Source organism: Bubalus bubalis, chromosome 18, assembly GCF_019923935.1.
Source record: "Bubalus bubalis isolate 160015118507 breed Murrah chromosome 18, NDDB_SH_1, whole genome shotgun sequence".
NCBI lineage: Eukaryota > Metazoa > Chordata > Mammalia > Artiodactyla > Bovidae > Bubalus > Bubalus bubalis.
Genome location: NC_059174.1, coordinates 43,776,537 through 43,800,019, shown reverse-complemented (window position 1 = coordinate 43,800,019; position 23,483 = coordinate 43,776,537). Strand labels below are relative to the sequence as shown.

Sequence of the window (23,483 nt, the reverse complement as noted above, 5' to 3'; positions counted from 1 at the left end):
GCTCTACATGCACTGCTCAGATAAAGGTTGAAAAAAAGACCACCTGCAGCTCTAAGATGTGACAGCTAGGAGATGTCTTGGGCATCTGAGACTTGGGGCGGGGGCGGGGGGTGGTGCGCGGGAGGTGGTCTGTGCATTCCCCAGAGGACTGCATTTCAGGACCCTGGACAGCTCTGGGGAGCCAGCCAGGGAAGTGCCTCTACTGCACAACCGGGAAAGTATTGCCACCAGGGGCCCTGGAACCCATGCCATGGGGAACCTGGAGGGGGCTTGGCCTCACTATAAGACCACCTGCCAAGCCCCCAAATAGGTGTACAACGCAGATGAAAGCCACAGCCCCGCCCTCTCTTCCATCCAATGTCACCACGCTGCCTCTCATCTCCTGTCCCCGGCCTTCACTCTGCGACAGGAACCCCCAGGGTCAGTCATGTATGCACTCTCCTTTCAGTGTCTGAGTCTCCTGTCCTCTCCCTTCAGCATAATATTAACTTTTAAGGGAGCCCTCTCCCCCCATACAGTAAGAAATAAACAACCACTTTCTCTCTCTGGACAGAGGACATTCGCAGAGCGGTTGAAACACATGCAGTACGATAAGAGTGAGCATCGGTGAGAATAAACAAGGCATGAGTTATTGAGGCTGCCAACTGTGCTCCACACTGTGAGCTCTTCATTGGCTGAAGGTTTTCTTCTGAGCGTCTGGCTGAAAAAGCTTTCTGGTTACCTGCCAAGGGGAGGCAGAGGCTGATGTGAGAGTGTGTGAGGCCAGTTTCCTATAATTAGGCCAGGCAGCCTGGACCTGAGGCAGAGCTGGGGAGGGGAGGTTTCAAGCATGTGGGCTGTTGAGGGGAGGGTCCCTTGCCCACCACTCCTCTCTGAATTACAAGAGGGAGACCTGCTGGGTTGCATTCAGAAGCCCCAATCCTGGATGCCCAGGACCCACTGGGGGTAGGGCTTGCAAACCAGTCTTTCAGTCAGGTTGTGTAGACAGGCAACACTGATGTGGGTCCAAACAGGACCCAAGTACTTAGAAAGGGCTGCCTCATGAGCCCCTGACCCCTTAGCCCCAGGTGGGTCATTTGAGGAGAGTGATTGCTATTCTGGCTGCTCAAATTCTAGCCCTGGGCCCTGACGGGCAGTGGGGAGAGGGTCCTGGCACTCTAAACACTGCAACCTTGGGGAAAGCATGGCCATCCAAAAGGAGTCAGACCTACAAAGTGGGGCAGAGATGGGAGAGAACTGGAGAGGCCACAGGACACGAGTGGAAGTTCAAAGACCCTGCCCTGTTGGGAGCTTCAGACTCGTGGTCCTTGGATTCCCCAGAGGTTTCTGCACTGAGCTGGGATTCCTTGGCTCCTTTCCCACAGCCTGGCTCTTCTAGTGACTTAGTCCACGTGGTGGACATCCCCATGCCCACACATCCACTTATGCTGCCCATCTGGCCAGGAACTCTAGGGGTTCAGGCTGGAGGGAGCCAGAAGGGACATTGAAGGCAAATCCCCCACTGCATCCTGGTTCCCTCGTGTACAAGAGTCAGCCTCCAGGCATCGGTCGCACCCCAGGTTCCCTGGCAGCTGCCTCTGGGGGATGAGTGCCGTCACCTGCTCTGCTGTTTCCACATCTCAATTAGAAAGAAATAGACACCTTCCACGTGTGCCAGGAGAAAGGCCTCCCTGCTCTGGGGCAGCTGCACAGCTGGCCAGTGTGCAGGACCTCACACAAGTGGTGATGAGCTACAAGGTGTGAAACGGGGATGCTGGCAGGAAAAAAACGCAGCCAGGGCACATGTACTGCCTTCCCACTGTGGTCAGAGAGGAAACCCCAAGGGAGCTGCTAGGCTCTACTCCACAGGAAATCTGAAAGGTTTCTGAATCAGGGTCCTCCAGAGAAACAACCAATAGGATATATATATATATATATATATATATATATATATATATATAATTTGTATATCATATAGCAGGGGGATTATTTTAAGGAATTGGCTCTTGTGATTGTGGGGGTTGGGTGAAATCTGCAGGGCAGGCCAACAGGCTAGAGATCCAGGGAAGAGCTGATGGTGCAGCTCAGGTCTGAGGGCCGTCTGGAGGCAGAATTCCTGCCTTCTTTCCTCCTGTGGCCTTCAACTGATTAGATGAGGCCCACCCACATATGGAGGTTAATCTGCTTTACTTGAAGTCTATTATTATTTTTTTTTTAATTAATGAGAAGGATTGGGGGGTGCTGTGCTAGGTCTCCGTTGCTGCACTCAGGCTTTCTCTAGTTGTGGTAAGCAGGGGCTACTCTTTGTACAGTCTTCTCATTGCAGTGGCTTCTCTTGTTAGAGCATGAGCTGTAGGTGCATGGGCTTCAGTATTTGCAGCAAGCAGGCTCAGCAGTTGCTGCATGCAGGCCCCAGAGCACACGGACTTTAGTAATTGCAGTGTGTGGGCACTTAGTCACTCCATGGCATGTGGGATCTTCCCAGACCAGGGATCAAATCTGTATTCCCTGCATTGGTAAGCAGACTGCTGACCACTGGACCGCTAGGGAAGTCCACTTAAAGTCCATTGATTTAAAGGTAATCACATCTAAAAAATTCCCTCCCAGTAACATCTAGACTGGTGTCTGACCAACTATCTGGGCACCATAGCCTAGTCAAGTTGACATATAAACTTGACCCTCACAGGAGGTATATTAATTTCCTAGGGCTGCTCTAACAGAGTATCACAAGGCTAGCTGGTTTAAAAATAACAAAAATTTATTCTCTCACAGTTCTGGAGGCCAGATGTCTGAAATGAAGGTGTCAGCAGGGCCCTGCTTCCTCTGAATGCTCAAGGGGAGCATCCTTGCTTGCTTTGTCTAGCTATCTGGCTGCCCCAGATGTTCCTTGGCTGCGGCAGTTTACATCCAATCTCTGCCTCCATCTTTTTAAGTCTTTATTGAATTTGTTACAATATTGCTTCTGTGTTGTGGTCTTTTGGCCAGGAGGCATGTTGGATCTTATCTCCCCAACCAGGGATTGAACTCACATCCTCTGCATTGGAAGGCAAAGTCTTGACTGTGGTACCACCAGGGAAGTGCCCCATGTCTCCATCTTCACAGGATTATTTTATGTACCTGTCTACTTGTCTCTTCTCCCTTGGCCATTCTGAATTTTTTGGTTGTTCAGTCATCATGTCTGACTCTGCCCCTCACCATCTCCCAGTTTGCCGAAGTTCATGTCCATTGAATCAGTGATACCATCCAACCATCTCATCCTCTTTTGCCCTTTTCTTCTTTTGCCTTCAGTTTTTCCCAGCATCAGGGTCTTTTCTAACAAGTCAGCTGTTTGCATCAGGTGGCCAAAGTCCTGGACATTCTGAATTAGGGCCCACCCTAATGACTTCATCTTGATGACATCAGACCCTATATATATATTATGGTCACCTTCACAGGTACTAGAGGTTGAGACTTCAACCTCTTTGGTGGGAAGTGGGGCACAATTCAAGCTCATAATGGGGGGGGAGTGACTTCAGGGGGCTTTAAGAGCACTGGCCAGAACTGCCCAGAGGAGGTGAGGGAACACTTGCACTGCAGGATTGGGTGGCCCAATCAGTAACAAAGGATTGTGTTAGTTCTCTGTGTTCTTGGGACAAGGACTGTGTCAATGTCTGGCACCAGGCCTGGCACACAGCAGGAGCTCAATAAATGCTTGAGGAAAAGCTGATGTTGCCTGAACTGAGAGCTGGCCCTGGAGTGGGGGATGGGTGTTGGGCTTCTCCAGGGTTCTGGCTGGAGTCCACCAACCCCCAGCAGGGCTTCTCCAGCTCAGCCTGGCAGCCTGGGGAGGGTCTGTGCATCTGGTGGCAGCTGCCAGCCAAGTGGCTGGATGGAGACATGTGCTGCCCTGGCCGAGGGTCTGTCCACCTACCCAGGCTATGCGGGCTTTGGGGGTCTGGGTGGTCAGAGCAAGGACACACTCAGCTGGCTGCCTCCCACTGCTACCTGGGGGGCCCCTGGCTGGGCCTGCCTCTGGGACCCCATGGTGGCCATTCCTCCTCTGACTCTTCCTACCAGCTCAGGCTCTGCCCTTTTGAGGGGCAAGCCCTGCCAAACCCCCTCTGGCCTCTGCCTGCCTACTTGTGAGCTGCTCTGTTCCTCTGGGCCGGTTGTTAATATATGCAGATTTGATGCAAAACAGAAGTTTAAACACTCTCAGCAATTAGAGGGCAGCTTGGACTGAGGGCACAGAATTCAGATGGAAGAAGCCTCACCAAAGGGCCTTAAATTCTCACTTGTGTTCACTGGAACATTCAACTCATTAAGTTCTCTGCTAGGGCCTCAGCGCACAGCCCTGCCATCTCTGCTGCCCCCAGGGCCCAGGGCACGAAAATGGGGCTCCAGGAGAGAGGGGGGCCCCAGACAAAGGTGCCGGCTGCTGCTGGAACCCAAAGATGGATGGCTCTGGGGTCGGAACCTGGACCTTGGGGAAAGGCAGGGGTCAGGCCAAACGTGCTCCCAGGCAGGACGGTGGGTGGTCCTGCAGGGCCCTGTCCTCTGGCCTCAGCCTCTGGATGGGGGAGCTTCTTCAAGTTGTTCTGAGACAACCAAACTCACAGTGGGGTCCCACAGTGACCCCTGACCCTTGGCCCAGACTTGAGCAAGGGTTTCCTCTCCCTTAACTGAGAGACTGCATCCCGAGTCACAGCTTTTAACAAGGGGTCAGTATATTGGGCTTCCCTTGTGGCTCAGCTGGTAAAGAATCCGCCTGCAATGCAGGAGACCTGGGTTCGATCCCTGGGTTGAGAAGTTCCCCTGGAGAAGGGAAAGGCTACCCACTCCAGTGTTCTGGCCAGAAGAATTCCATGGACTACAGTCCATGGGGTTGTGAGAGTTGGACATGATTGAGAGACTTTCAGTATATTTAAAGGGCTTCCCAGGTGGTCAGTGGTAAAGAGACCTCCTGCTAATGCAGGAGACATTGATTTGATCCCTGGAGGAGGAAATGGCAACCCACTCCAGTATTTTTGCCTGGAAAATCCCATGGACAGAGGAGCCTGGCGGGCTGCACTCCATAGGGTCGCAGAGTCGGACATGACTGACCATGCACACACAAGTCAGTATATGTAAAAAGAGGAAAAAAAGAAAATGAGAACACTGCTTTGTGACTTAACCTCCCTGAGCTTTAGTGTCCTCATCTGGTAAAGGGGATGAAAATACCTATCTTGTGGGTCTGCAAATGTGTAAATGAAGTGATGCACGGTGCTGGGCCCAGAGAGAGCTCAGAGGATGGAGGCCCCCGGCTCGTGATGCTCCCATCACCTGGGCACCTTTGCAGCGCCTGGGTTTCCCTGAGCCCAGCTCCTGCACCAGCGCAGGGACTCTGGGACCTGCCTGCAGGGGAGGGAAGTGGAAATCTTCCCGTTCTGGGCAGATGGGCACCTGACGGCTCTGACTGCTCCTTGCTTTGTTTAGTGATTCCATCCCCTCAACCCTATGATTAGGATCCACGATTCAGCTGAGTAGTTCCCTGTCAGCTCAGCCTTGGCTGTGAATTCCCTTGGAGCTGTCAGTGTGGCGCATCGGAGCTGCCTGTCAGTCAACCAGCCAGCCTGTTAGCTGCTCTGCAAAGCTCACAGCTGTGCTGCTGCCCACCCCCACACCTCTGTCCATCACCCGGTTGGGGGAGGGGTGTCCCTGAGCATCCTCTGTGTGCCTGCCTGTTCTCAGGGGAGGGGTCCTCAGCTCCCACTTTGAGGCTCCCCTCTGTCCAAGTCTGGGGTGACTCCATCGTGTCTGGGGGTGGGGGTGTGTGGCCCCCATGCACATGCCATGCACACGCAGCTACACTGCCGTGTGTGCACATCGATTAGAGCAGGAGTTGGTAGGTCTTGTGCTGTGTTTCACCACGAGTGCACCTGTGTGCTTCCTGCTGTGTGTTCTGGCCTGTGCTGGGTGGGGAGGGTGTGTTCACATCCAGGCACAGTTTCTGAGAGCATGTGGCACATGCTTTAGAGCAAGTCCCGCTTTTTTCTTCCTTTTACATATTCAACCTGGGCCTGGAAGGATAAGCAGGAGCGAGTGAATGCTGCTGCAGATGACAAAGAACCCAGTTCATGACACTTGCCAGCAAAGCCACAGTGGCCCCTGGCGGCCCCCATCCCTGCCTCCCCTGCATATAAGACCCGTGACAGTCACAGTCGCACGGGCGGCCACCATCTGTCCATTCGCCCCACACCGAGCACTGCATGTGCCAGGCAGTGTCTTAGGCACCGGCGACAGCGTCTTGGCTGTGAACGAGACAGTCATGGCTCTGCCCTCATGGAGTTTTCAGTCTAGTGAGGAGGTGAGGCACTGAACAGCAGCCTTCCATGTGTGAGGGGGCAATATAGGATGTGGTAGGCAGCATGTGGTGGGGGATGCCAGCAATCCCAGGGCATCAGGTGAGGTCTCCCTCAGGTAGTGACAATTAATTGACACTTGGGCTTCCTCAATGGCCCCATGGGTAAAGAATCTGCCTGCAGTTCAGGAGACACAAGGGATGCGGGTTCGATTCCTGGGTTGGGAAGATCCCCTGAAGTACGAAATGGCAACCAACTCCAGTATTCTTTCTTGGAGAATTCCACGGACAGAGGATCCTGGTGGGCTATAGCCTACGGGGTTGCAGAGTCAGATGTGACTGAGCAACTAAGTCCAAACGTGGGTAATGAGGGCATCTCTGGCAGACTTTGGTGGCCTTGCACCGTGATATCAGGTTTCATGGAAGGGCATCAAGAAACAGCAGGTCCAAGGCTGCAGAGGGCAAAGGCAGAAGGTCCTTCGCTTCTCTCCTAAGCCCTGAGGGGACGCCTAGAAGGGGTTTAAGCTGAGCGTTATTGTGAATTTAAGGGTCATTCTGAGGTGAAGAGTTGAAAACAGAGCAGAAAGTCTGGTCAGCGAATGTTGCCATTGTCTGGGCGGAGATGTCTGAGGCCTGGACCCAGGTGAGGATGGCCGAATATGGAGGAAAAGGGATCTTACCCGCTGGTGGTCCAGTGCGCAAGATGTCACCCTCCAATGCAGGGGGTGCAGATTTGATTCCTGGTTGGGGAGCTAAGATCCCATATGCCTCACATCCAAACTCCCCCAAACCCCAAAAAACATAAAACAGAAGCAGTATTGTAATATTCAATAAAGATGTTCCTTTAAAAAAAATCTTAAAGAAAGTGGAGAAAGATGTGAAGACTATTTCAGGAGGAATAGTCAGCAGTGGGCGTGCTGGTTAAGGTTTAACCACTGGCTCCGGGGGTGGTGGAGTGGGGGTGGGGAGGAGCCTAATTGGTAGTGTTTGCTGATTTCCGCGGTGTAAATACTCCTACCATGGCAGATTCCAAGCTACAGGTGTGAATGTGGAGTTGGGACCTCATGGGCTGGTACCAGCCGGCTCCCTGCATCAGCAGGACCCAGGGACTGACCGGGAGCAGAGTCAGGGATGCTGGCTTCTGACTTAAGCAGTGGGTAGATGCTGATGCCCCTTTCCGCAAAGGGAGGCAGATCCTGGCCGAGTCTGAGATGCCGATGGGTCTCCCAATGGCAGACATCCACGATCAGCATGATTGCCAATGCATGGCCATTTGGGGTGCCCTGCTAGGGACCAGCGCATCCATCCCTGAGCCCCTGGGCAGCCCTTTGTAGGAAACTGACTCCCCCAGGAGGCCTGAGGTGCCTCCCTCACCGAGTGGCCCCTGCAGCAGGTTGGGGGAGCATGTCAAGGAAGCATCAGCTAGATGGATTTACAGCTGAAGGAGGGGGAAGAAGGGAGGACAGGGTTAGCAGGTGTATAAGTGGGGGCACATTTGTGGCTCCTGGGGGGTCAGTGACAGTGTGGGACCAGCACTTTCCGAGGACAGAGAGCAGGGCTGAGGCAGCCAGTTACCTGAAGCCCCGGCAGTGAGCCTGGCCCGAGTCCTGCCTTTGTCCTGAGCCTGTGGGGAGCCACGGCTTCAGCTCTGAGTGGCCGTGGCCAGGTTAAATGGATGGATGTAATGTTCCTCCTGTTTGGCTGTCAGGGCCCCTGGTGACTGCTCTCCAGCCAGCTCTGCAGGAAAGGGCCTAGTTTGGCTTAAATATTGGTGAGTTTCCATCGGGGGTGGCCAGAAAATAAAAATGAGGGAGTCATTCTGGAGCCCGAGGCTGCAGTAGACCCACCAAGGGGCTGCCTGTTTGCAGGAAGAATGCCAACCACACCTACTGGCCCAGGCCTGTGACAGACGCTTCTTCACTGGAGCCGAGTCAGGTCATCAGAGGCTGCCGACAGGGCAGCCTCATTACCACGGTGGCCCGACCGCAAGATAATGATCGGTCTGGTTCTGGCCGGCTTCTGGATGTGACAATCCGGCCGCTGCGTCAATTACTGAGCTGTCTGTGGCTGTCAGACCCGTCACGGCTGTTGCCTGCGATACCCTGAAAAGCCACAAAGCAAATCCTTCTAGCTGATGCTTCCCTGAAGTGTCCCCCCACCCCCAACTGCTGCAGGGGCTGCTCGGTAAAGGAGGCGCCCCAGGCCCCCTGGGGGAGTCGGGTTCCAACAGAGCGCTGCCCAGGGGCTCAGAGATGGAAGCGCTGGTCCTTAGCAGGGTGCCCCAGATGGCCGTGCATGGCCACTGATCATGCCCAGAGGGGTCCCTGGCCTTGATTCCAGCACCACCCAGGCCCATCCTGTCTCTAGGGTCTCCTCCAGCCCAGCCAAGACCCTCAAGGGACAGCAGCATTTCAGAGGTCATCCTCTGTGTCCCTGAGCCGAATGCAGTTCCTGGTGACTCACAGATGGCAAAGGGCAGGCAGGGGACCCTGGCAGTCAACCCAGGTGTTCTCTGCCATTGGTCTGGAGAGATGCAATTCACAGCTAACCAGAACCTCAAGACAGGTCCTTGGAAGTGGAGTTGATCCAGTCAAGGATTGGGCCACCAGCAGCTCAGGAAGTCTCTGACCCGAGGATTTGGTCAGCTCTTCTTCCCTGGTAGCTCTGATGGTAAAGAATCCACTTACAATGCAGGAGACCCAGGTTTGATCCCTGGGTTGGGAAGATCTCCTGGAAAAGGGAATGGATAGCCACACCAGTATTCTTGCCTAGAGAATCCCATGGACAGAGGAGCCTGGTGGGCTACAGTCATGGGCTTGCAATGAGTCAGATATGACTGAGTGACTTAACACTTTTAGGGATTCCCTGGTGGCTCAGATGGTAAAGTATCTGCCTGTAGTGCAGGAGACCCAGGTTCAATCCCTGGGTCGGGAAGATCTGGAGAAGAAAATGGCTACCCACTCCAGTATTCTTGCCTGGAGAATTCCATGAACAGAGGAGACTGGTGGGCTACAGTCCATGGGGTTGCAGAATCAGACATGACTGAGTGACTATCACTTTTCCAAGAGGAAAGGCATTAACCCTGACCTTGGCAATGGCTGGCTGTGGAGATGCCCCTTCCCTGGACACCTGGCTAAAACCTACTTTCACTCCCTTCTGGCTGGCCAGCCCTTGGCTCCTCCCAGCTCAGCACCCAGAGGTCCAATCAGCAATGGACCACACTGGGCTCACAAGGGGCTGACCACAGCAGCCCCAGGCCATCCTCGGGAGCACAGACATCTGATCCTCCTGGCATTTGGGGGATGTCACTCTGAGAGGCACCCTTTGCAGGGAACGTGATGTCTGTGTTTGCCTGGGTGGGGCAGGGGCTGCCGGATTCCTGGCAGGCACTGTCTGAGGTCCTTGAACATTCCCTTCAAGGCTCAGTTCTCCTCTTAGCCTTGGCCTGCGAATCAGCAGCAAAGCCCTGGAAATTAGACCTGCCCACTTTGCAAAGAGAACACGGTCCCCATGTAATAGCTGCTCGAAGGGTGGTGAGGGTCACTGTGAACAGAGAGCTGAAGAAGATGTTCTGAGCTGTTTTTCTGCTTCCTTTGAAGTCCAACCAGCAGCTGCTCTCGGGACGACGAGCACAGATCACAGGCACAGACTTGGCCCCTCCCGGCTGTGTGCATTTCTTTCCGAATTAAGACTCCTGTCTGGATTGCCGGGCACGTGTTTTGGGCATCACTTTGCAGTCGAGAATGTGCAATTCCACAAAACAAAAGCAGCCCAACTCAGGCCTCCGTCCTTCCACATCTGTGTGCAGCAGAGGTGAGGGCCCACCCGTGTTAGTGTGTTTGCAGCCATCCTCTCTAGAATGAATGATTCGCTGGCTGGGTGAGAACGGCTCAGCCCACTGAGGCTTTTTCTGCAGGATTAAACGTCATTCCTTCTAATGACTTGATTTATGTCTGGAGGTTTACAGCTCCAAACAAAATATTGTGATGATGGCAATAAATCACACCAGGGATGCTTACAACGGCGACGAGCATGTTTGTTTGTTAGGGAGGTGATTACAGAATGAGGGGCTGCTGGGTAACAGCATATGTGGGGCAGGGAGTGTCTGGAGGGCATCAGGCAGAGGGACACCTGGATAGGTGGGTATCAGGCTTTGAATGCCCAAGGCTCGTGTGAGAATCTGTGGCTGGAGTTGGCAGAGATTTCGGAAGAGCTGGAAACTCACAGGGAGGTACCATCATGCTGGGTACTGGGGGAGGCTCATGGTTGGTGGACATCCCGAGAATATCATCTCCAGCTTTCAGCCACTGTCTGCCCTGCTGCACCCGCGCTGAGACTAAGAGCCAGCTGAGGTCGGGGCCCAGGAATCCACCCTCTCCGATTGAGAACACGAACCAGCTGAGGTCAGGGCCCAGGAATCCATGCATGCTTCTGGAGGCTACATTGCTCCTCTGTGCATCAAACAGCATCTGGAACACACTGGGGCCATTTTCCAGTCTGCAGCCCTGTCTTGGGTAAAGAGAGGACCTGGCTGGGCCAGGCTAGGATCACTTTGCAGGGCAGGACTCCTGGGTAGAATGAGGGCTGATTCCACTGCAGACAGGTGCCCCTGGCTGGCATCTCTCACTCACGATCTGCAAACAGAGGGTCTCCACACACCCCCTCCCACCCCCGCCCAACATACACTCTGGAGACCTCACCCTTCATAACAGAGTCCAGAGAGACTGAAGTCAACCTCAAGGCTTAGACAGGACCCCAGCCTGGGCTCAGGAAGAATTCCACAGCCCTGCTTCCCCAGCTCCCGTCCTCAGCTGAAGTCCTGAGGTCAGCCGAAGTCAGAGTCCTCAGGTGAAGTCAGAGACGCCATCCCCCGTGCCCCGAGTGTCTGTGAATGGTGGCAGGGCAGAGGCTGGAGATGGCACACAAGAGGGGGAACACTCAAGGGGCAGCCACAAAGCAACCTGGACCATTTCCACCAGCCCAAATGAAGCTCCCTTCTGGCCAGAAATCTGTGAGAGCACAAGCCTTTACGTTGGTAAAATGGATCCTGTCCCTGGCATCAAACTGGGGGAAAGGTGATGTGAGGAGGCTGGACTGGGGTCAAGTTTTGGGGAGAGGTCTGCTCATCCCTCAGGCTTCCCTGGTGGTTCAGTGGTAAAGAATCCACCTGCCAATGCAAGAGATGCAGGTTCGATCCCTAGGTCGGGCAGATTCCCTGTAAAAGGAAACAGCAACCCACTAATGGTATTCTTGCTTGGGAAATCCCATGGACAGAGAGGCCTGGTGGGCTACAGTCCATGGGGTTGCAAAAGAATCAGACATGACTTAGCAACTAAACAACAACAACTGCTCATTGCATGGGAACACAGCGGCTCTTCTGGTCCATGCACTCTCTTTCTAGGCAAAGAGATTGTTCTCAGAAGAGCCCAATGGCCTACAGTGCCACGTCAAAGACTGCGTGCCACTGGAGGTCATGACAAGAGGCAACTCAGGGATGCTGAGCACTGGGGGAAAGTGATGTATGACCACGTATTGGCTCCAGCCGCTGCTCACGGCACATTTAACTGGGAGGTGTGGGTGGGGAAATCGGGGCGGGGGAAGGCTCATGTGATACACATAGGATGTCTTCCACATCAGACGTGATGCAGCACAGGTGATGGATGGGAGATGGCATGTGAGTGGTGCAGAGGATAGTGGTGGGATGAGCAGAGGATGGCATGTGGGTGGTGGTGGTGGTGGATGGTGGGGAGATGGTTGGTAGACATGGATGGAACGTGGATAGTGGGTGAATGGGTTGAGGTCTGGGGGAGGGATTTTTTTAAAACAATTTTTTAATTGGAGTATAGCTGATCCCCTGGGAAAGGGAATGGCTACCCACTCCAGTATTCTTGCCTGGAGAATTCCATGGACAGAGGAGCCCTATGGGCTACAATCCACAGGGTCGCAGAGAGTTGGACAAGACTGAGAGACTAACACACACAGAGCTGATTTACAATGTTGTGTTGGTTTCAGACGCCCAGCAAAGTGAATCAGCTATGCATATACATACACTTGAAGCTGCACCTCCAATACTTTGGCCACCTGATGCAAAGAGACCGTTTATTGGAAAAGACCCTGCTTCTGGGAAAGGTTGAAGGCAAAAGGGGAAGGGGCAGCAGAGAATGAGACGGTTGGATGGCCACGCTGACTCAGTGGACATGAGTTTGAGCAAGCTCTGGGAGACAGTGGAGGGCAGGGTGTGCTGCGGTCCATGGTTCACAAGGAGTCAGACACGATTTAGCATCTGAACAACACACACACATAACCACTCTGATTTAGATTCTTTTCCCATATAGGTCATTACAGAGTGCTGAGTGGAGTTCCCTGTGCTGCACAGTAGGTCCTCATTAGTTACCTACTTGATGTCTAGCAGGCTGTACATGTCACTCAAGGAAAGGACTTGAGATGGAGGTTGGGCGAGGACTGGACAGGTGGGTAGCTGGAGGGGGGAGAGAGGGACGAGGAAGCTACACAGACACAGGCAGGCTCCAGCCCAGCCCCACTGGCCAACGATGCAGCCTGTGGCTGTGCCCTCCCTGGGAGCGAGATGGACAGAAAGCCCAGCCCCTGACCATTTTTGGCTTCCCTGAGGCTCAGGAGGTGGCCAGGGTACAGCGGCAGTGGTAACCCAGGACCCCCTCTGACCCCCTTGGGCCCTGAGTGTGCATCCTGGCTGCTTCAGAAGACGGCACGACCCTTTCCACCAAACGCGGAGAGCAATCTCCAGTATGTCCAGAGACAAAGCTTCTGTCCATCTTTGATGAAAACAAAGGCCAAAAAAAAAAAAAAAGTGTTGTCTGTTTTATAAAGTGTGGCAAATTTTGATAATGAAAACTTCAGAACATAGAAAACCGAAACCTTTCTAATTCCGGGCAGCTAAGGAATAATGGTAATGTGTTTCAACTTCAGAAGCAAGAAATAACCTTTTATCACCTAATTTAACAATGTTACTGGGAAAATATGTTAAGAGAATGTGAAAATGCTATTTAAATGATAAAATATGCTGTCCTGGATGGCAAGGATTCTAATTGCCACGCTCAGAGTCCAAACACACTTCCACGCCAGCTCCAACAGACACCGCTAATGACACGGTGTCCGTAACCAGGCACGGCAGAGAGGGTCAGCGCCTCTCCTGGGATCTGCCAGAACCCGACAGCTGTCTGGGCTCCGCGGCGCTCATCAAGAGCCCTGCCTTGTGAAGTACGAACCGGTTTGGTATTAATATTAATCGGCCAACACATTAATATTAATCAGTTAATATATACTTCCCATGACAACAAGAGATAAAGGAATCTTATTATGTGGGGGATCAGGGAACACGGAATTTCTAAGTGGATTTCTTTGGGATGCACGGCATGAAGGAGCCTAAGCCTCTTAGGCATGTCGTCTCCGCAGAGAGAGGAACTGGGGCGCGCATGTGGAAATATATGAGCAGGAAGCACCCGAGGTGGGATGGATCCTCTCCGGGGCAGCGAGACGTCTCCCCTAGCTGGTGAGCTGGTTGGTGGGAACGTGGCTGGGGGGAGGTGCGGGTGGCTCCCACATCCCTTCCTCTCTGAGGAAGAACCGTTCTTGGGGGGAGCAGCCTGCACAGCCCCCAAGGAGAGAATACAGTGACAGCCCTCGACCCCCAATCTTCCCGGTCCTGATGAAAGGGGGCTGGTGTGCTTCTGGAATTACTTACCTGGGGCCTGGAAGGTGCTGAGGACACAAGGGTGTCTCATGCACTTCTGCAGGGGAGGTTGTGCTGTTTTGCTTGAGGGCATGAGTCTCCGGTTACCTGTGTTGCTGGCGTCCAGGCTGCTGGCCCTGTCGGTGGCAGAGCCAGGGGCCAGGCCAGACCTGGCTGACTCCAGGCCTTTGTTCTAACCATGAGGTAACACTGCCTGCCAGCGTCTGGGGACAGTGGGCTGGCCAGGCAGGGCCTCACAGCAGGTCTCACCGAGTCATCACTACTGGCCTCACGTGGATAGGATGAGTACTCGGGCTGCCCACTCTGGGGTTCCTGGGAAGACCAGCCAGTTGGGCAGTGGCAGGGCCCTCTCCCACCAAGGACTGCCTTCCTGCACGCTCGCCTGCAGACAGCTTCCAGAGGCAAAAGCACATCTGAGCACAATTAACATTTTAAGCACTAATTATTTTCCTTGGGTGTCTAAGTCTGAGGATCCTTCAATCTCAGTTTAATTGGAGAAAAATGGTCATCAGTTATTGAACAGCGGGAAGGCGGCTCCACGCTTCCCCAGTACCGAGCCAAGCTGAAAATCATCCAGACATATGAGTCGCTGTGCGCGGGCCACAGGCAAGGGTGCGGTGGGCGGGCCTCAGGCACCCTGCCCTGCCCTCCCAGACATCTGCCCAGAAGGCTCTGGGGCCGAGTTAATTACTCGCCTTTTTGTCTTTTCCATTTTGCTCTACTTTCTGCAACAGCATCTGTTGCAAGAAAACCAAGTGCAAGAGGAAATGGGATTCATTATTAAAAGGAGAGCTTATAACGTTCCCTTCACTCCCCCTTGTACTTGATGATAATCTGAGCTCATAATGAAATCCTCAGGCCCTCCCTGGCGGGGCTGGGAGGGCTGGGGGGTTGGCAGAGGATGCCCTGGCCTGCAGCTGAGTGACACTGGTCCGAACACACACTGGCTGTTCAGTCCAGTGCCCACCGCTGCCTCTCCCCTCCCCTGGGGGTGGGCACCCGCTGTCCAGGGTCTCATGGGAGAACCATGAGGTTTTCGTGCCCACACTCGTGGAAAACCGAAAGGAACATTTTATTTTGCTTTGCCTATTTTTTCCCACTTTGATTCTCTCTGAGCAACCAATTAAAAGACTCATTAGTTCAGCAGCCCTGACAGGGAGCTGAGAAGGTGGCCCCCAGGAGCCTGGCGGCTGGTGAATCGGGGGAGTGAAAGCACTCTTCTGGCAGAACCTCTGTAGACGGGATGGCCTGGCCCAAGGCTGGGGGGCAGTGGGGTGGTCCGAGACACAGCCGGGTGCTAAATCTGTGGCTTCTCAGGGGACAGGCCCTCAGGTCCAAGTAGCCCTGGGGAGAAATGCACAAGAGACTCTAAGGAGAAAGGGTCTGACCCAGTGAGTGCCCTTGCTGGGGACCAGAGCCCCGGGTGAGGGCATCTAGTCGTGTGTGCAGCTGGGAAAGCTGAGTTCAGCTGTGTCCATCCGTGGTCATGTGACAGCCCCCTGTCCAAGAGCACATACTCCTACCCGCCCCCCGACTCCACTGGGTAACCTCCCCTAGTCAGGCCCTGTGACCCCACTCACTAATGACCCCACGGTGACACCTTCCTGCTCAGAATGCCCTTCTCCAGCCCCATGTCACTCTCAGCTTCCATATCCCTGGCCTCTCCTCCTTGGGAAGGGATCTGACACAGAGCAGCCTGATGCACTGATGCGGGGTCTGGGTCTTTCCTGGCCTGATCCCGCTGGCCTGCCTCTGGGTGCCATGGCCCCTCAATCACATCAGCTGCCTGGGATCACCCTTGACACAGGCTTTGGCTTCACCGAGGCCCTCGGGCCTGCAGGACTCAGGTGATACAGCCTGTGGACAGATGAAGGGCAGGAGCCACTCGGAGACCCGAGTGCCTGATACGGCCCCTCCCCATCTAAGATGGGGGCTTGCTGCACGTGCCTTCCCTCTGCAGGGGGCCCCTGCCTCCCTTCCCTGGAGCTCTGATCCTAGAGGGGTGGGTCTCCCATCTCAGCAACTTACCCTCAGCACCCAGAGACCACCCTGGGGGCCACTCAGGGAAGACCTCGCTCTGCTCCCACCCTGAGCCTGCTGTCCTGGTCAGTGAGGATATTTGTGTCGATTCCAGGTACCCTTGTAGAAACTCTGGACCCTTACAGAAGTCCACTAGGTTGGTGCCATTTTGACCCAAGTGGACTTACGAAGAGACGGAGATGCACACACATGAAGCCACCCAAGGACACACAGCTGGTCAGTGGCCGAGCCAGGATCTGAACCGAGTGCTCCTTGGCCCCGGGTCAGCTCTCCTCCCCACCACTGCTTTCTCACGGAGTCGTTCCTGCCTGGAGTCAGGGTCCTGCTGAGTGACGGACACAGGTGGCCTCGCTCCCTCTCCTCAGCACCTGGCCCCTCACCTGCACCCACAGGGCGTCTCTCAGGGTCGACTCCGGGGCAGGGGAATTTTCCTTGCTAACCCCTCTCCAGCTTCAGCCCTAGCCTCATCCAAAGCAGCATCTGGAACATCTCTGATGCCTTCAGGCATCTGTGTGCACCTGTGAGACGTGAGCTTCCCAACCTGACGTCTTTCTTTAGACTCCCCTTGGCTCTCTGCCTGCAGTCCCGGCTGCCTCCACCTGGGCTGTGGTCCCTCTTTTCCTGTGGCACCAGCTTCCAGATGAATGAAGGTGGCCTGGCCCTGAAGAGAGTCCCCACCAAGCCTGTGAGCAGCAGCAGTTCACTGGCCTGCAGACTCAGTTTAACCATCTCTATAATGGGAAATCAGTGGCTTTGTGTCCACAGGAAATTGTGTCTCCCAGAGGAAAGGGTGACATGAACAATCTGGTGAGGGAGTGTGCAGACCACTCCCCACCCATCCCCCAGCTGTGTTCTGATGGTAGGAGCCCCTGGGTGCCCAGGTCTGGATCACAACCTCCGTCTTCCCCCCACAGCAGGGAGCACTGCCCAGGCTGCAAGCAGAAGTGAACCCCCGGGAAGGAAGCCTCTGGTGAAGGGAACCTGGGCTGCTGGAGGGGACAGTGCTGGCACCAGAATGCAGGGGGTACCGTGTGACTCTGGGAGCAAGCCCTCCTGCTGGAAGCTGTGGCTCCATCTTCTGCCTTGGCAGGTTCCAGACCTGCTCCAGTATTTCATCTCCTCTCATGGAAAATGGCTTGATAACGATTACTGCGGGGAGGGTGGCAGGAGCTCATCCACTGGAGAGGAAAAGCAGAGTGCCCAAGCCTACGAAGTACCTGGGGTAAATTTAGATCTGAATGCTCAGTATCACAGGCTTCCCAGGTGGAGCTAGTGGTAAAGAACCCGTCTGCCAATGCAGGAGATATAAGAGATGCGGGTTCGATCCCTGGGTCGGGAAGACCCCCTGGAGGAGGGCATGGCAACCCACCCCAGTATTCTTTCCTGGAGACTCCCTTGGACAGAGGAACCTGGTGGGCTACAGTCTATAGTGTTGCAGAGTTGGACATGACTGAAGTGACTTAGCACGCGTGCTCAGTATCACACCGAGGGGTGGCCCGGCTCTCACAGCCCCTCCAGGTCAAAAGAAGAACTGCTTTGGATGAGGTGGGGGCAGATCCAGCCTCAGGCCTGAGGGCAGCCTTCCCCTTGGTTCCTGATAAGAGGTGGGTTCTGCACAGGGCAGTTCTGTCCATCATCTCCTCCTGCTGCCCATTCTGAGACAAACAGGAATCTCCATCCCCCAGACCACACTCAGAGCTTGTTAGGAGTGTAAAGTTTGCAGCTGCACCCAGGGGGTGGCTGCAGGGGGAATCAAGAGCAGCCTTGAGGCTGCTTCTACTGGTCTCTACCAAAAAGCCATGCCCCACGTGTGCAGGCGAAGACAAGTTCAAAGCTCAGAAGACGTCTTTAGAATTGCTTTTGTCACAAAACATTTCATTTACTCAAAATAAAATGTGTAATGGTATAAAGAAAAAGAATACAAACATCCAGGCATTCACCACCCAGCTTAAGAAACACAGCTTTATTAAATAGTATCAACATCACCCAGATTCCCTTGGCCCCTCTCCAACATCCCCATCCTGCCCGGCCAGGATGCCCACTGCACTGAATTCTGTGTTTATCATTCCCTTGCCTTTTAAAGGTCATTTTTCTTTTGCACGTGCTTATACTCCTAAGCAACTTGTTTATTTTTGCAAAGTAGCTTGGAATTGGCCATGGTGGGAGCAGTTACACCACAGACATTGGACAATGTGACAATGCTACACATCAGGGCTCGGTTGGCTTGTTCCCTGCCCCCAAAGCCCATTTCCCAGCGTGTGCCTGCTTGCAGGCCACCTCCGGGAGGGAGGCATCACCTTCTGGAAGAGGCTCCTGTCAGCTGAGGTCGAATCTCTGAATTAAGGGTGCAGCTGTGAGCCATTAGCAGTCCACACTTACGGTGGCAGGTGACAGGTGCATCACCGGGAAAGCAGAGCTGGGCGGGACACCCACAGCATCAACTGCAAAGAGTTATAGCAAGATCCAGATAAGATGTGGCCCCACAAATCTGTCCCCCTTGTTTTTTATTCTGTAGCTCACAGTATTTACAGGCCATTCCCTGGAGTCAAGCACATGCTTACCAGAGCTCTTCCCAACCTGAAATTATTTATGACTTGGCATTCAGGGAGGAAAAGCAATTTTCTCGAAATGTCTGATGTCATGATATATAGTCCATTTGACATGCATGTGCCCAAGCCCACTGCTCTGTGGGTCTGCCCCTCAATTACTATTACCCTGAATTAGCAAGGAAAATTAATACTGCTTGGCAGGGTACTAACTCAAATAGCATCCAAACAAAATGCCTAGAGAATCTTCTAGAAAAATACATACCTTGAAAGAAATTACCAAATGCACCGGTTATTTGGCCAGAGCATCGTTTCCCAGGGCTCTTTGGTTAAGTGATGCTGGAGTGAGGTCTGGTTTCATGGCTCATGGAGGCCCCTCCTAGCTACTCAAGGTTGCATGGCTGTGTACGGGTCACACCCCTTTACTGTAAACTCTAAGAACCGCGTGTATGCACGCTAAGTCGTGTCAATCGTGTCTGACTCTGTGCAACCCCACGGACCGTAGCCCACCAGGCTCCTCTGTCCACGGGATTCTCCGTGGACAAGAATTCTCCACAGGCAAGAATACTGGAGTGGGTTGCCATGCCCTCCTCCAGGGGATTTCCTGACCCAGGGATCGAACCCATGTCTCTTGTTTCCTGCATTGGCAGGTGGGTTCTTTACCACTAGCACCACCTGCATGAATGGAGAAACAAATTGTGGCATATCCATACAGTGGAATTTGTCCGTAAAAAGAAATAAGCTACACCATGGAGGATGCTCACAGACCTCGCGCTGAACAAAAGCAGCCTTTCTGTACATACTGCAGTATTTCAGATAAAATTCTACAACAGGCAAAACTAATCTCTAGTGTCAGAATAAGATGGGTGGCTACCCGAGGGATGGGGTGGAGGGAGGTGAATGAGTAGGCATATAAAACAGTGTTCTGGAGGTGAAGGAAATTCTGTATATCTTGATTGGGAAGATGGTATACATTTGTCAGAACTCACTTACACAGTGTTTTTCCTGTGTATAAATTATACCTCAATTAAACTGATAAAAAATTGTGTGAACACGTTTTAGAACTCTAAAGTGCCGTGTTAAAAACACTGCTATTTCCGCTTTACAGATATCATGCTCATATCTCAGAAACCAAATGGCAATTCCTGGAAGGAAAAGGCTTTTATAAAACTGAAAAAAAGAAGTGAATTCAATGACATTAGCAGGAACTTTCCTGGTAGTCCGCTGGCTAAGACTCCGTGCTCCCAATGCACAGGGCCCAGGTTTGATGCCACACACTGCAACTAAAGATCCCACGTGTTACAACCAAGACCAAGTGCAGCCAAATAAATAAACAAAAATAAATATAAAAGTGTTTTTCTTTTTCAAATAACATTAGCTGCAGTTAATTTTCAATGATTCTTGAGTAAGCAAAGCAATTTGGGAAAAAACTGCTCTCATAAAGGAAGCCTTTAGGCACATACGGGAGGGAGGAGCCAGGAGAGTGGGGGCTGGAAGTGCAGGGAGGCTGGGATCAGGTAAGATTTGGGGATGACTGGGTGAAGTGGCCACCATGGAAGCCCAGCGACACGACACTGCTCACAGCCGAGTTTCCCTCCAGAGATTGCTCTAGGCGGGGCTGCAGAAAGTCGCCTCACCCAAGGTCGCATCTTCCTGGGGCTGTCTCATCCAGTGACTGGCTGATGCAGACTGTGAAGGCTGCAGCCCCTTGCATGAATTCGGGGCCATCCCAGCTTCAAAGCTCCATGTGGGGCTGGCTGGCTACATCACAGTCTGACTTCTCCCTCTGCCCACTCTTGCTTCCCTCCCTTCCCCCACAGGTGTTGATCCAAGAGAACGCCCTCCTCACATAAATCCTGCACTTTCTCAGAGTCTGCTCTGCAGGAATCTGACCTTTGGTGCCAGAGATCTCAGAGAGTAGATGCTAAGGTGAGGGACAATGGAGTTGGCTGGCTCTTGCCTCTCTGGAAAGGTATCGAACGACTCTCATCTTCTGCAGCAAGAGGACCAGTCCTAGGACTTCACAGTAGGAGGAGCAGAGCTGCAGAGAAGGTTAATTCTCAGCAATGTCAAGCACCTGATGGAGAAGGAATGGGAACGGGAGAAATGGGGTGGGGATATCTGGATGGATGGATGTAAAGAGGAAAGGGACTATACTCCTGAGAGAGGTGAAGGACCCAGAAATATACATAGAACTTTATTCTGAGGGTGTTAGGTGAGAAATCAGAACATCAAGTTGAATGCTGCTGCTGCTGCTAAGTCGCTTCAGTCGTGTCCGACTCTGTGCAACCCCATAGACGGCAGCCCACCAGGCTCCCCAGTCCCTAAGTTGAATAAGGAGGGACAATTTATAGGGGAGCACTCTCCTGGGATACAGGATTGAGGAGTATGGCAAGGACCCCAGATGCTGCTGCTAAAACACTGCTAGGACGGCTCTTAGCAGCACAGTGAAGGCTATGGTCCACACAAATGAAGCAGACAAGATAGAACTGCTGTGGCAGACAGTGCAGGAAGAGATCAGAAGGCTCACAAAGGTGATCATGCCGGGGTGATGAATGAAAGGCTGGAGAACTCACCACATGACTGTGTTCTGCAGGAGGACTGGGGGGTGCTCCCCTATCTAAAGCAATAGAGAATGCACTGGTGAGAGGGGCACCAGTATCGATGAGAAGCTCAGTAGTGGCTCTCCTATGTAGGACAGGACTGAATAGAGAGCCATCATTAGAGATCAGGAGTCCCTGTTATCAAGAGATGATAGGCTCATGAAATAATATTACAAAACCCACATGGCAGTGCTCAGCCATCATAAACAAATTCTAATGAGCAGCAATGTCAGGGCATCAACCAAGAGGAGCTGACCTGCAGAAAGCTATGAAGAAGGATAATAGAACATGGCATCACAAGGGCAAGAAAGATGGGCAGCCATGAAGGGTATTGATCAACATATATAATGGGAAGAAGCCAAAGATGGACAACCAGGAGGCTGAGGGTAGCTGTTTCAATAAAATGGCATGATCTCTGGGCCAGTTTTCAAATCCAGAACTCAATGACTGAAGGGAGGTTGGGTCCCCAAGAGGATGAACCTTCTATCATCATGGCAACTGTGCATAGCAGGCCTTCCTCAAAGTGACTGGCAACCATTTAGTTGGATAAGTGCATGCTGCAGGGGTTGGGGGAAACAACACCTAAATATGTCTAGATTTTTATCTGAGTTGACATTTGTATCTTGGGACTTGGCTCTTGGAAACCTGACCTGTCATGTAGCCTTACTGGTAGAGTGAGAGAATATAGGGACCAGGTAATAAATTTGTCGACAAAGGTCCATATAATCAAAGCCATGGTTTTTCCAGTAGTCGTGTATGGGTGTGAGAGTTGGACCATAAAGAAGGCTGAGCACCAAAGAACTGATGCTTTCAAACTGTGGTGCTGGAGAAGACTCTTGAGAGTCCCTTGGACAGCAAGGAGATCAAACCAGTCAATCTTAAAGGAAATCAACCTTGAATATTCATTGGAAAGACTGATGCTAAGGCTGAAGCTCCAATACTTTGGCCACCTGATGCGAAGAGCCGACTCACTGGAAAAGACCCTGATGCTGGGAAAGATTGAGGGCAAGAGGAGAAGGGGATGAAAGAGGATGAGATGGCTGGATGGCATCATTAACTCAATGGACAGGAGTTTGTGAAACTCTAGGAGATAGTGAAGGACAGGGAAGCCTGGAGTGCTGCCATTCATGGGATCAAAAAAAGTCAGACACGACTGAGCAACTGAACAACAACAATTAATGGCCCATTAGCTGCTTCAAGTCAGGCTCACAGACTCCCCCACTCCAATGGTCATTTTCCCCATTACAACTGAAATGAACATATGTGATAGATGGCAGAGGCCCTATGTCCTGACCCATGGGATAAGAGCTACCATAGTAAGGAATGCCTAGGAAGCCTTTGGAATTTACTCTACTCCCTGAGCCAAGATATTAAATCAAAGGTAATATTTAATTTTCCATTTTGCCATTCCTGGGGAAATGGCAGAGATTAGTGATAACTTTAAAGACCTAAAAGATGCAGGAGTAGTCAAACCATCAAATTGCCATGTAATTCACCAGTCTAGTCCCTACAAATGACAAATGGATACTGGAGGATGACAGTAGATTGCTGCAGACTCTCAAGCTGTAGCCCCAACTGTAACCACTGTGTCAGGTGTGGTATCTTTGCTAGATTTACGTGGCCTCGGGTACATGGTATATGACCATGGTTTGACAAATAGATTCTTTTCCATCCCTGTCAAAAAAGAGTACCAGAAATAGTTCACGTTGACTTGGAATGGACAACAGTAGACGTTTAGTTTGCTCCAAAACTACTTTAACTCTCCTGTCCTCTGTCATAATATAGTTCCAATAAACTTCCTGCACATAAATCTCTGTCTCAGAGTCTGCTTTCCCAAGGAAGCAAGCATGCAAAAGCTTGAAATAGAAATACAGCTTTGCAATCAGAGGCTAAGCCCTGGTTCAAGGCCTGGCAAGACTGAGGCCCTCACAGAAGATCTGAGCAGAGTTGATTCAGATAGGATCATGTCCATAACTGCAAGGACTCATAGTGTGACTGAAGCAAAAGGCAGGATTCTTTCTGGAATCTAAGTTGTACTAAGAAGCATAGCAACTAGAAATTAGGTGATTGAAACCAGGCTGAGACCAGGCACTAAGACATGCCTGAAAATGGGAACCTGTGGTGGCAACTCAGCCAACTGGAAGAAGGGAGGCTGTTTTCAGGACAACGGACAGCTCCCAATAGCTTTTTTGGGGGGGCAGGCAGGTTGGGGGAGGGGCGGGCAGGTTGTGTTCTGCCAGGAGCCCTTGGAAATGCACAGTGTG

At 52.5% G+C, this 23,483-nt stretch overlaps 1 protein-coding gene and 1 non-coding gene across 4 annotated transcripts in view; one reads left to right on the top strand and one right to left on the bottom strand.

Moving 5' to 3' along the window:
• Window positions 1-23,483, bottom strand: part of CHST8 (carbohydrate sulfotransferase 8) — a 143,668-nt gene that overhangs the window by 4,901 nt on the left and 115,284 nt on the right. The window lies entirely within an intron of this gene.
• On the top strand, window positions 9,161-9,232 carry TRNAY-GUA. The gene has a single exon. It is a non-coding gene; the product is annotated as a tRNA-Tyr (tRNA).